Below are 11,063 nucleotides of genomic sequence, written 5' to 3' on the forward strand. Positions count from 1 at the left end.
TAATATTAAGGGCCCATCTTTTTTTTAAAGATTTATTTATTTATTCATGAGAGACACAGACTGAGAGAGAGAGGCAGAGATACAGGCAGAGAGAGAAGCAGCCTCCATGCAGGGAGCCCAATGCAGGACTCGATCCCGGATGCTGGGATCAGGACCTGAGCAGAAGGCAGGCGCCCAACCCCTGAGCCACCCAGGAGTCCCAGGGCCCATCTTTTATTTTGAGAGGATATCCTTACTAAACTTTTTCTTTTAATATTTTTTAAAAAAAATGAATGCTGAAAGTAGATAGTCATTCTTGTTTATTTATTTTTAAGTACATTTTTGAAGGAGTATATAACACACATAGAGAAATGCACACAAATCTTGAGTGTACAGCTTGATGAATTTTCCTTAAGTGAACACACCCATGTTTTAATGTCCTAGTGTTGCCAAGATAGATGACCACAAACTTGGTGGCTTAAAACAACAGCAATTCATTTCTTAGTTTTGGAGGCTGGACGTCTGAAATCTAGGTGTCAGCCAGCTTCGTGCTCCCTCTGAAGGCTCTGGGGGAGACTCCTTCCTTGACTCTTCCAGCTTCTAGTGGTTCCAGGAGATCCTTGGCTTACGGCCATGTCCCTCCAGCCTCTTCACATGGCCTCTTCTCTGTGTCTCTGGGCAAATCTCCCTCTACTTTTCTCTTCTAAGGACACCAGTCACTGGACTGTGGGAGCACCCTAATCCAGAATAACCTCATCTTAAAATCCTTAACATTAGCAAAAACCCTTTTCCCACATATAGTCAACATTCACAGTTTCTTAGTCTATATTGCTTTTTTGGGATGGGGGCAGAAGTACAGTGTAACCCACATCACCATGTAACCAACATCCCACGTCAAGAGCTGGGCATCAGTGCAGCCTGCAAGATGACTTGTGCTCTACCTGGCAGCAGAGGAACCATCTTAACTTCTGATATTCCCCTCAACTTTGTATTTTGAAAAATTCTCAAACTTTCAGGAAAGTAACAGGAAGAGTACAGTGAGCCCTCCTATAATCTTCACTTAGAGTCACCAGTTCTTTGTTTTTCATTTTGTTTTATTATTTATTTTTTGTTCTTGTTAGACTCATTGTTTAATATATTGATACATTTGATTCTCTCCTTCTCTATATTTATATTTATGTTCATTTATGTTCACATTTATAGGCATAAATTTATATAACATTTTTCCTGAACCACAAGGAAGGGAGTTAGTTGCAGTATAGTCATATTTCACCCCTAAATCTTCCACCTCAATCTCCAAAGAATGTAGGCCATCGTCTACATAACCACAATACAATTCTCCAATATACAACCTTAAAAATTTTTTTTTATTAAATTTTTATTTATTTATGATAGTCACACACACACACACACACACACAGAGGCAGAGACACAGGCAGAGGGAGAAGCAGGCTCCATGCACCGGGAGCCCGACGTGGGACTCGATCCCGGGTCTCCAGGATCGCGCCCTGGGCCAAAGGCAGGCGCCAAACCACTACGCCACCCAGGGATCCCTAAAAATTTTTTTTATTTAAGATTTATTTATTTTAGGGAGAGAGAGCAGAGAGAGGGGCAGAGGGAGAGGGAGAATCTCAAGCTGACTCCTGCTAAGCATGGAGTTGGACTTGGGGCTCGGTCCCAGGACCTCGAGATCACATCCTGAACTGAAATTAAGAGTCAGGCACTTGACGCACTGAGCCATCCAGGCACCCCTCCAATACGCAATCCAAATTCAAATTCCCTCAATTATTCCATGAATGTCTTTTAATGTGAACTATGTAAGCCCAGGATCCAGGGCAAGATTTCATAATACTTCTAGTGTCCATGTTCTTTTTTTTTTTAAATCATTATTACGCATTTTAATTTTTCTGGTAAAATGAAGAGTTAAAAATATTTTTTAATTATTTATTTATTCATGAGAGACACAGAGAGAGAGAGAGGCAGAGACACAGGCAGAGGGAGAAGCAGGCTCCATGCAGGGAGCCCAACGATGTGGGACTTGATCCTGGGACTCCAGGATCAGGCCCTGGGCTGAAGGCTGCGCTAAACTGCTGAGCCACCCAAGGATCCCCCCTCTTTTTTTTTGTTTTTGTTTTTGTTTTTTTTGAAGATTTATTATTTATTTATTTATTTATTTATTTATTTATTTATTTATTTATTCATGATAGACACAGAGATTGAGAGAGAGGCAGAGACACAGGAGGAGGGAGAAGCAGGTTCCACGCCGGGAGCCCGACGTGGGACTCGATCCCGGGACTCGATCCCGGGTCTCCAGGACTGCACCCCAGGCCAAACGTAGGCGCCAAACCGCCGAGCCACCCAGGGATCCCCCCCCCCCTTTTTTTTTTACAGTAATCTCTACACTCAACATGGGGCTAGAACTTACAATCCTGAGATCAAGAGTTACATGTTCTACCAACTGAGCCAGCCCAGGCACCCAAAGAGTTGGCAATCTATGTCCTTTCCCAAATACTTTTGAACATATACTAGTCCCTGAAATTCAAAATCTACAAGTTGCTGCTATAGACTAGTAGCACAGTTCAAAAGAACTTTCTGTGGTGATGCCAGTGTTCTTTAATCTGTACTGTCTGGTGAGATCACCACTGGCCATATGTGGCTTTGAAGCCCTGGAAATGTGGCTAGTGAGTCTGGGGAACTGAATTTTACATATTTAATTTTAATTAATTTAAATTGAGACAGAGGCATGGACCTGGTGGCCATTGGGTCAGAGAGTCTGGGTCTCACAAAGCTGAGAGCTCAGGCAGCGTGTGGGTCTGAGTTTTCTTGTCCTTAGCCTGTCATCATCACCATCGTTACACCATCCAAGGTGCTGAGTGGTGGTGGGTCAGAGAGGGAGGGGCTCTGAAGTCTAACTTGGCCCTCACCCCTGTCAGCTCACCATCCCTACATCACTTTTTCCTCTGTGCTCCACACATATTTATTGGGTGCCTACTTTGTACTAGGCCCTGCGAATGAGGGATGGATGGTCAGATGGTCATCGCTGTGTCAGAGGGGATTGTCAATGTCTGTGAATGTGTTTGTCTTACACACATCACTCTGTCACCCACTGAGGTCGGGGGCCCTTCTCAGTGCCTGACACTTAGAAGGAGCCTAATAAATGTCTGCTGACTGACTGAATGAATGAATGGTAGGAATGAAGGCAGAGGGTAGAGTCTTCCAATTGCATTCCAGAGGCCAGGACAGAAGGGACAGGGGAGATGGTGCTGCTTATCAAGAAGAGGGCTTGCCTCTTCTTGTTGGACTCAGGATGAGTAAGGAAAGGGTTAAGGTATAGGCAGGGAGAGAACAGGAGGCCCTGATTTCCCAGCCTAGGCTCTGGCAGGAGGCTACTAACCAGGTTCATGGAAATCCCAGATGTGGAGAAATGTTATAGAGGAGATATTAGCCAGAGAGAAGGGAACATAACAAATCCACCTTGTTTGTTCTAATAGATGGGATATTTTCATGATATTTACAAATTCATCTTGTTTGTGATAAATGTTATAGACAAGATAATTACCAAGGTCCCTGATCAGTTTTCTATAAAAGACCCACCATAAAAGCCCTGAGTGGCAACCCATTGGGACCTCTCTCACTCCAAAAGAGTTTTTTCTTTCTTTCCTTTCTGTTCTCCTCTTCACTAATAAACTTTCACTTCACCCTTTTGTGTCCCTGAGATTCATTCTTCAACTCTGTGAGACAAGAACCCTGCAACAAGTTGCCACCCAGGTGCCAGGCCTGACTCTTCCTGTGTTCTTGGCAAATTTTTTCCTTCCTCCAGCGTCTGTTTTCCCGATAGTAAAAAGAAGTAGCTGGGCTAGGTCAGGTCTCAGGGGCTCTCCCAAGGACAGGGTTGATGGCAGTGGGGAGCTGAAGAACACCTCTTAATTTTCCTTATATCCTGAGGTTTTCTTGGGATCCAATTTCCTAAAAGTATTCTGGGGCTTTAAAGGTTGAGAGAAGGATCCCTGGGTGGCGCAGCGGTTTGGCGCCTGCCTTTGGCCCAGGGCTCGATCCTGGAGACCCGGGATCGAATCCCACATCAGGCTCCCGGTGCATGGAGCCTGCTTCTCCCTCTGTCTATGTCTCTGCCTCTCTCTCTCTCTCTGTGTGTGACTATCATAAATAAATAAAAAATTAAAACAAAAACAAAAACAAAAACAAAACAAAAATAAAGGTTGAGAGATACCTGAGCCAGAGGAGGCTCCCAGAGTCTGTAAAGTCAGGCTGAGGACAGTCTGAGTGGGGTTTTGGGGAAACTCTTGGACTCTTCCCACAGGTTCCAGGGCTATCCTGGGTCTGTACCTGCCTGGAGGTGTGCCTGCTGGGCCCTTCCTTCTGAGGTGGTGAGGCAATCCCTGCAAGGAACTGGGGCATGGTTCAGGAGTAGGCCTGGAACCTTTTTTTTTTTTTTTTTAAGCCTTGCATCTTGAGGCAAGAGGGTAGGGGAGTGTACTTCTCACCCACGCAGAGACTGAAGGACCAGAACCCTAGGGCATGTGTAACTTGCCTCGAGCCACTCATGCATGACTCAGGCTGAAACTGGACGCTAAGACAGTCACTGTCTGACCCTCCCAGGCCAGTATCTGGAGTGCTGTCAATTGCTTTCCCTTTGCCCTTTAGGAAGATGCTGTGCATTGACAAATTGGAGGTTGTCCAGTCGGCAAATGCTCCCACCCCCCACTCCTTTTCTACATGGCAAACTTCTATGCATTCTTCAAAACTGGGCTCAAGTGTTGCTCCTGAAGACTTCCCTGATTTCTGACTTCTCCTTAGAATTTATCACTCCCTCTTCCAATATGCAGACTCTGGAGTCAGACTGCCTAGGTTTGAATCCCTACTCTGCTGCTTAATAGCTGTGTTTCCTTGCGTGAGCTAGTTAACTTCTGTGTCTCTATCTCTTCATCTGTGAAATGGGAAAACCAATAGCACCCACTCACTGGGTAGTTGTGAGGATTAAATGAGTTAACACATATAAATACTTAGGACAGTTCCTGGCACATAGTATGAATTAAAAAAAACAGACTAGCATTATTATTTTTTTCTATGCTTAAATACTTGCAAATATAATGAACACAGCAGATAAGGGTCCTGTCCTCATAACTATATCTCAGCCTGTGAAGAGAGATAGAAGAATAAACAGGAAATTCACTCTGAATGATGAAAAATGCCACAGTAAGGGAAGTGGTGGGTTGAGGGGAATCATGAGAGCACAGAAGAGCCCCACCTCCCAGGTTGGGGTGGTCAGCAGTATTTTCCTGGAAGAAATGACATTTCAGCTGAAATCTAAAAGATGAATAAGATTGAGCCAGACACGGGGGAGAGCAAGGAGGGGGAGGTGTGGGAAGGATTTGGGGTGGGGGCAGGGGGAGTCAGAGAGTGCACTCCAGGGTCCAGAGCGTGATGTCCTCTATGAACTGAAGTAAGGGGTGTGGAGGAGAAATGGGAGTGGGTACATGTGTTTGTGATCTCTCTCCCTTCCTGGTTTGTGAACTCCTACAGAATAAAACTCCTGTTTCCTTTCATTCCACACACCTGCCTGACACCCAACATTCAACCTGGCACTCAGCAGAGCCTCAATAAATGCTTGCTGAATGGGAAGGAGCAACAAGAATCTTGCCTTTTCCATCAGGGGACCATTCCCAGCAACCTTTTCATTTGTTCATACTTGCGAGTTAGGCATTCCTAATAGCCCTGGGAAGTCAAGTTCATTTGTTTGTTCAGAATCATCATCTGCTATACATCCCAGACTCCTGGGAATTGGATGTTTCTGTTAGGACAGAAACAAGTTTCTGACCCAACAAGGTGACCAAAGGTCTCACTCCTGTGAGTCCCTCTCTGGATACCATTGCTGCTTGTAAGCTTCCCAGTTTTGCTTGGGGTCTGTGCACGTGATGCAGATTCTGATTTGGCAGGTCTGGGGCCCCGGCCTAAGATTCCACATTTCAAACAAGCTCCCAGGTGATGCCAAAGCTGTAGGTCCAGGAATTAACACTTGGTTGTTTTGCTTTGTTTTCATAAATTATGAATGACGCCAGCAAGGCGCTAGACAGCGTGCCCATTTTTCCTGGCCCTGGTCACCATGATGATTCTTGAAGGAGGTTGTGCCAGGTTCTGAAGGGCCTTGGGTGCCAGGCTAAGGAGTTCAGTTGTTTTTCTGGATATGCTAGGGGACATGGAAGATTTCTGAGGCATGGTCAGGGAGAGCTGATGGAGGAGAGGAATCTAGAGTATGTGGGTGCTGGGGGTGGGGTTGGCTAGAGGAGCTGAGCTAGTAGTGCACTAGCAGTGAGAAACAGTAGGGCTGAAGCTCCAGCAGCAGCAGTGAGAATGCAGAGGATGGAGGAGGGTGTTCCGGGCTGAATTCTGCTCCCTTCTCCCCATTCATATGTCCAAGTCCGAACTCCTAGGACCTCAGAATGAGGCTATACTTAGAGACAGAGTCTTTAAAGAGGTAATTAAATTGGGGTGCCTGGGTGGCTCAGTGGTTGAAGGTCTGCCTTTGGCCCAGGTCATGATCCCGGGGTCCTGGGATTGAGTCCCACATCAGGCAGGGGAGCCTGCTCCTCCCTCTGCCTGTGTCTCTGCTTCTCTCTCTGTGTCTCTTGTGAATAAATAAATAAAATATTTTTTAAAAGAGGTAATTAATTTAAAACAAGGTCATTAGAGTGGATCCTAATCCAGTATGATTGGCGTTTTGTAAGAGGAAATGAGGATACACAGCTACAGAGAGGAGCCCATGTAGGGTCACAGGGAGAAGACAGCTGGCTACTAACCAAGGAGAGAGGCCTTAGAAATAACCCATAAGGGATCCCTGGGTGGCTCAGTTGGTTAAGCGTCTGCCTTTGGTTCAGGTCATGATCTCAGGGTCCAGGGATTGAATCCCAAATCATTGAGCTCCCTGCTCAGCAGGGAGCCTGCTTCTCCCTCTCCCTCTGCTGCTCCCCACTCTGCTCCTCACCACTACTCCTGCTCTTTCAAATAAATAGATAATCTTTTTTTTTTTTTTTTTTAATTTATGATACTCACACAGAGAGAGAGAGAGAGAGGGGCAGAGACACAGGCAGAGGGAGAAGCAGGCTCCATGCACGGGGAGCCCGACGTGGGATTTGATCCCGGGTCTCCAAGATCGCGCCCTGGGCCAAAGGCAGGCACCAAACCGCTGCGCCACCCAGGGATCCCCTAGATAGATAATCTTAAAAAAAAAAAAAGTCATCAACTCTGTTGACACCTTGATCTTGAACTTCAAGCCTCCCAGAATTGTGAGAAAATAAATGTCTGTTGTGTAAGCACCCCCAGTCTATCCAACCCCCAGGGGTTGGATTTAAGAGGATTATACAGGTTGTAAACTGTTTGGATGACAGGGGAATGGGGTGGGGGCAGGCACTCTAGGAGTCTATCCAGATGGTTTGGAAACTGGGAAGAGCAGGGAGGAGAGAGTGCTATGAATAGAACAGAAGCAGGCAGGGGAGCCTGGAGGGAGGAGCAGGGCTAGAGAGGAGTGAATGACCAGGTGGCAGTGGAGTTGCCCCTGGGAACTGCAGGACGCCCTATCTGGGAGGCTTTGGCAAACCCAGATGGTGGAGCTTTCAATCAAAGCAACTCAGGGTGTTGAGAAGGAACAGAATGGCCCTTGTGTCAATTGGGGCCCCTGACAGCAAGCAGTCACAACTGGTTGGGGCTGCCTTAAGTGAAAAGAAAGGTATCCGGCAGCATTCCGGAGGCTCCCAGCAGTGATGTGAAGGCTCAAGACCAAACTAGGAAAGTGAGTGAGAAGCAAGGGAATCTGGTTAGCCTCAAGCCTGGCTGGAACCACACTGCAGGGACAGTCCGTGAGGACTGGTGGGGCTGCTGGGCTCCCCATGCTACCTTCCACCTGCACCTGTTTGCAGATTCCTTCCCAACCTCCGAAGGGGCCTGGGAAAGATATTCCATTACTGAATCATCAGATAAAGCCGTGGCTCCCATCAATTAGCTTATTATTCCCATTATAAAGATGAGGAAAATGTGGTTTAGGGAGGGGAAGTCATTTACCCAAAGATATAGAGTTCAAATCCAGGCCTGTGGGACCAGCTGTCGCCTGGCTGCAGCTTCACAGAGCTGGTGGTCAAAGCTGGCAGAACTTTACCAGCGGTCTCCAAGCCAGGCCCTCTCTGAAGTTGTGAAGGCAGCTCACCTGCCTCCCTGAAAGGGAAAGCCCCTCCCCAACTACTGCTGCTCTCATCTTTTCCCACTGAAGAAATTCCGCATTGCCTCTCATCAGGAGCTGGGTGGAACTGCTGGTTCTAGACCCCGGGAGGCCTCCTGGGTCTGCCTTCCTGCTGCATCCACGCTGAGCCTGTGAGCTGTCTTCCCTTCAACCTGGCAACCCGCTTCAGGTGTATCAAAGTCCCAGCGCTGCGTGAGGTTCAAACACATCTCAGCGGGCTCCGGGAATACATTCCTTTTATTGCCTCCCACCCCGCCAACCTGCCACAGGGTTGGGCGGTGGAGGAGGAGGGGGCACTGGAATTCAATATGCAAATGTAGGCAGATCGCATCTAAATGAGGGTGTCCCAGGATTAATGGGAAAGAAAGGCAAATGAGAGCAGGCCTCCGGCTCTGCTGCTGCCGCCACGCAACCAGGAAACGGCTCTCGCGGGAGGGTGTCTTAGACTGTTTCAGAGCATGTTCTTTGAAGCAATGTCTCTGCAGCACAGGGGAAGGAAGAACTGCGGAAATTGGTTCTGGATACTTACTGGCAAAATGTTCTTGGTTGCTTCAACTAGTTGGGGGTGGGCTGGGAGAGAGGGGTTAGAATCTCTGAGCCTCTCTCAGTTGCTGCGGCTTGCAGGGGCTGTCCCTGTCACTGGTTTCTATACCAGAGGGGCTTGCTAACGCCCAGGTCCAGGCCCCACTGATTACTGAATCCGAATCTCTTGAGAATCTGTATTTTTTTAAAAAGTCCTCAGCCTTGGGAAATACCAATGCAAACCAGGGATTCTTAATCTGGAAGGTCTCTCAGGCTTCAGGGATTGTTCTCTTAAAAAAAAAAAAAAAAAAAAAAAACGCCCGATGCCCAAGCTGCAACCCAGACCAATTAAGTCAGAGTCTCTGGGGGGATGAAACCCAGGCATCATTAGTCAAAAGAAAATCCTAGGAGACTCCCATGTGCAGCCAAATTTGAGAAGCACTGTTGAACATGTATTCTCATAAGACATTTGTTATACCTGTGATCTCTTTTGGACTGTTTAGCTCCAGGCCCTCTACCCAGTGTGCAAGCTTCAGGAACCTCCCCTGGGAAGCAGACTAAAACTCAGTGCTGGTGTTCAGTGGTAAGCACCAGTTATTAAAATGCTGAAAAATTTCCTTACCTACCCATCGATAACAGGTGGTACTTTGAACCTTCTAAATGCCCCAGAGCTCTAGTCCCTTCTCCCAGACTCCTAGAATGACAGAACCAAGAACAAAAGGGTTAATAATGATCATTCTCCCCTTCCACCCCTCCACCCAATGAGGGGCCTCCTAAAGCTCCTTGGATAGAATCAGTCTGATTGGTCAGGGTCCCGGTTGTTAAATATTTGAAGTCATCTCTCATTATAATGTTGTAGTGAGGAGCATCAGCTTTACAGTCAGAAAGACGAAGATTCCGACCTTATTTATTTATTTATTTATTTAAGATTTTAATTATTTATACAGAAAGAGACAGAGTGTGAGTAGGGGGAGGGGGGAGGGAGAGAATCCCCAAGCAGACTCCCTGCTGAGCAAGGACCTCCTCCACCTCCCACCCCAGAGCCTGAGGAGGGGCTGATCTCACAACCTGGAGATCCTGACCTGAGCCTAAATCAAGAGTTGGATGCTTGGGCACCTGGGTGGCTCAGTGGTTGAGTGTCTGCCTTCAGCTCAGGGCATGATCCAAGGGTCTTGGGATCAGTCCTGCATCACGTTCCCTGCAGGGAACCTGCTTCTCCCTCTGCCTCTGTCTCTGCCTCTCTCTCTGTGTCTCTTATGAATAAAAAAGTAAAATCTTAAAAAAAGAAAAAGAGTTGGATGCTTAACCAACTGAGCCACCCAGCCACCCCTTTGAGCATACATTTTAAAACAAAGAGTGCCGGGTCCCACCCAGGGGTGCTGATTCAGTAATTCTGGGGTGGGAGCATTTGAGAATCTGCATTTCTAACAAATTCCTGGTGGTGCTGATGCTGCTGGTCCTGGGACTACACTTGGAGAACTGCTGAACTAGAAGATGCATGAGAAAGCATGCCTGGCCAAGAGTAGGGGCTCAACCCAGGTTTAGAAATGCAGCAAAGAAGTCACCAGTTTCCCTGTGTGCAGTGTGGACTTCTCCCTCCCCCTCTGGTCCCCAGGGCTCTCAATTCAGGCCAGCACTGCCTGAATGTTTAACCTAGGATTAATGTTTGACCACTAAATGTTTAACCTGGAATTTCCAAGGATTAGGGCTTTCCCCAACCCCCTCCCCATTGTGAACAGGACCAGATTTAGACTTTTAGGGGCTGCTATCCCTGAGAATATGATGCCCTTCCCCATATGTCAGAGTAAAACAACACTAAACCCTGAAATGACTATATAAGGAAGTTCACCAAAGATCCAATATTTCCCATGGTGGCTACTTAAAGGATTTTTTTTTTTTCAAATATCGAAAACAGTCTTTGTGGTGGGGAGGAATGAATAAGCTGAGTCCAGAGGATTTTTAGGGCAGTGAAACTACCCAGTATGAGAGCATAATGATGGATGCATGTCATTATGCATTTGTCCATTATGCATTTGTCCAAACCCAATGGAATGTACAGCACCACGAATGAGCCCCTAATTGTAAACTGAGGACTCTGGGTTATAATGATGTGTCAATGCAGGTTCATGGATTGTAACGAATGTACATTGATAATGTGGGAAGCTGTGCATATGTGGAGGCAGGGGGTATATGGGAATTCTCTGTGCATTCTTCTCAGTTTTGCTGTGAACCCACTAAAGCTGCTCTAAAAAAATAGTCTAAATCTAAAAAACAACCAAAGAATCTTCTAAATGTGTATTTGGGGGGCTGCACC

General features: G+C 46.8%; 1 long non-coding RNA gene across 1 annotated transcript; it reads right to left on the minus strand.

Annotated features, from left to right (window-relative positions):
- Positions 1-282: 282 nt before the first annotated feature.
- On the minus strand, positions 283-9,444 carry LOC144298449 (uncharacterized). Its single transcript, XR_013365397.1, has 2 exons — positions 9,376-9,444; positions 283-716 (listed from the first exon to the last, which is right to left on the minus strand). It is a non-coding gene; the product is annotated as an uncharacterized LOC144298449 (long non-coding RNA).
- Between the last annotated feature and the right edge of the window lie 1,619 nt (positions 9,445-11,063).

Source organism: Canis aureus, chromosome 26 (genome assembly GCF_053574225.1).
Source record: "Canis aureus isolate CA01 chromosome 26, VMU_Caureus_v.1.0, whole genome shotgun sequence".
NCBI lineage: Eukaryota > Metazoa > Chordata > Mammalia > Carnivora > Canidae > Canis > Canis aureus.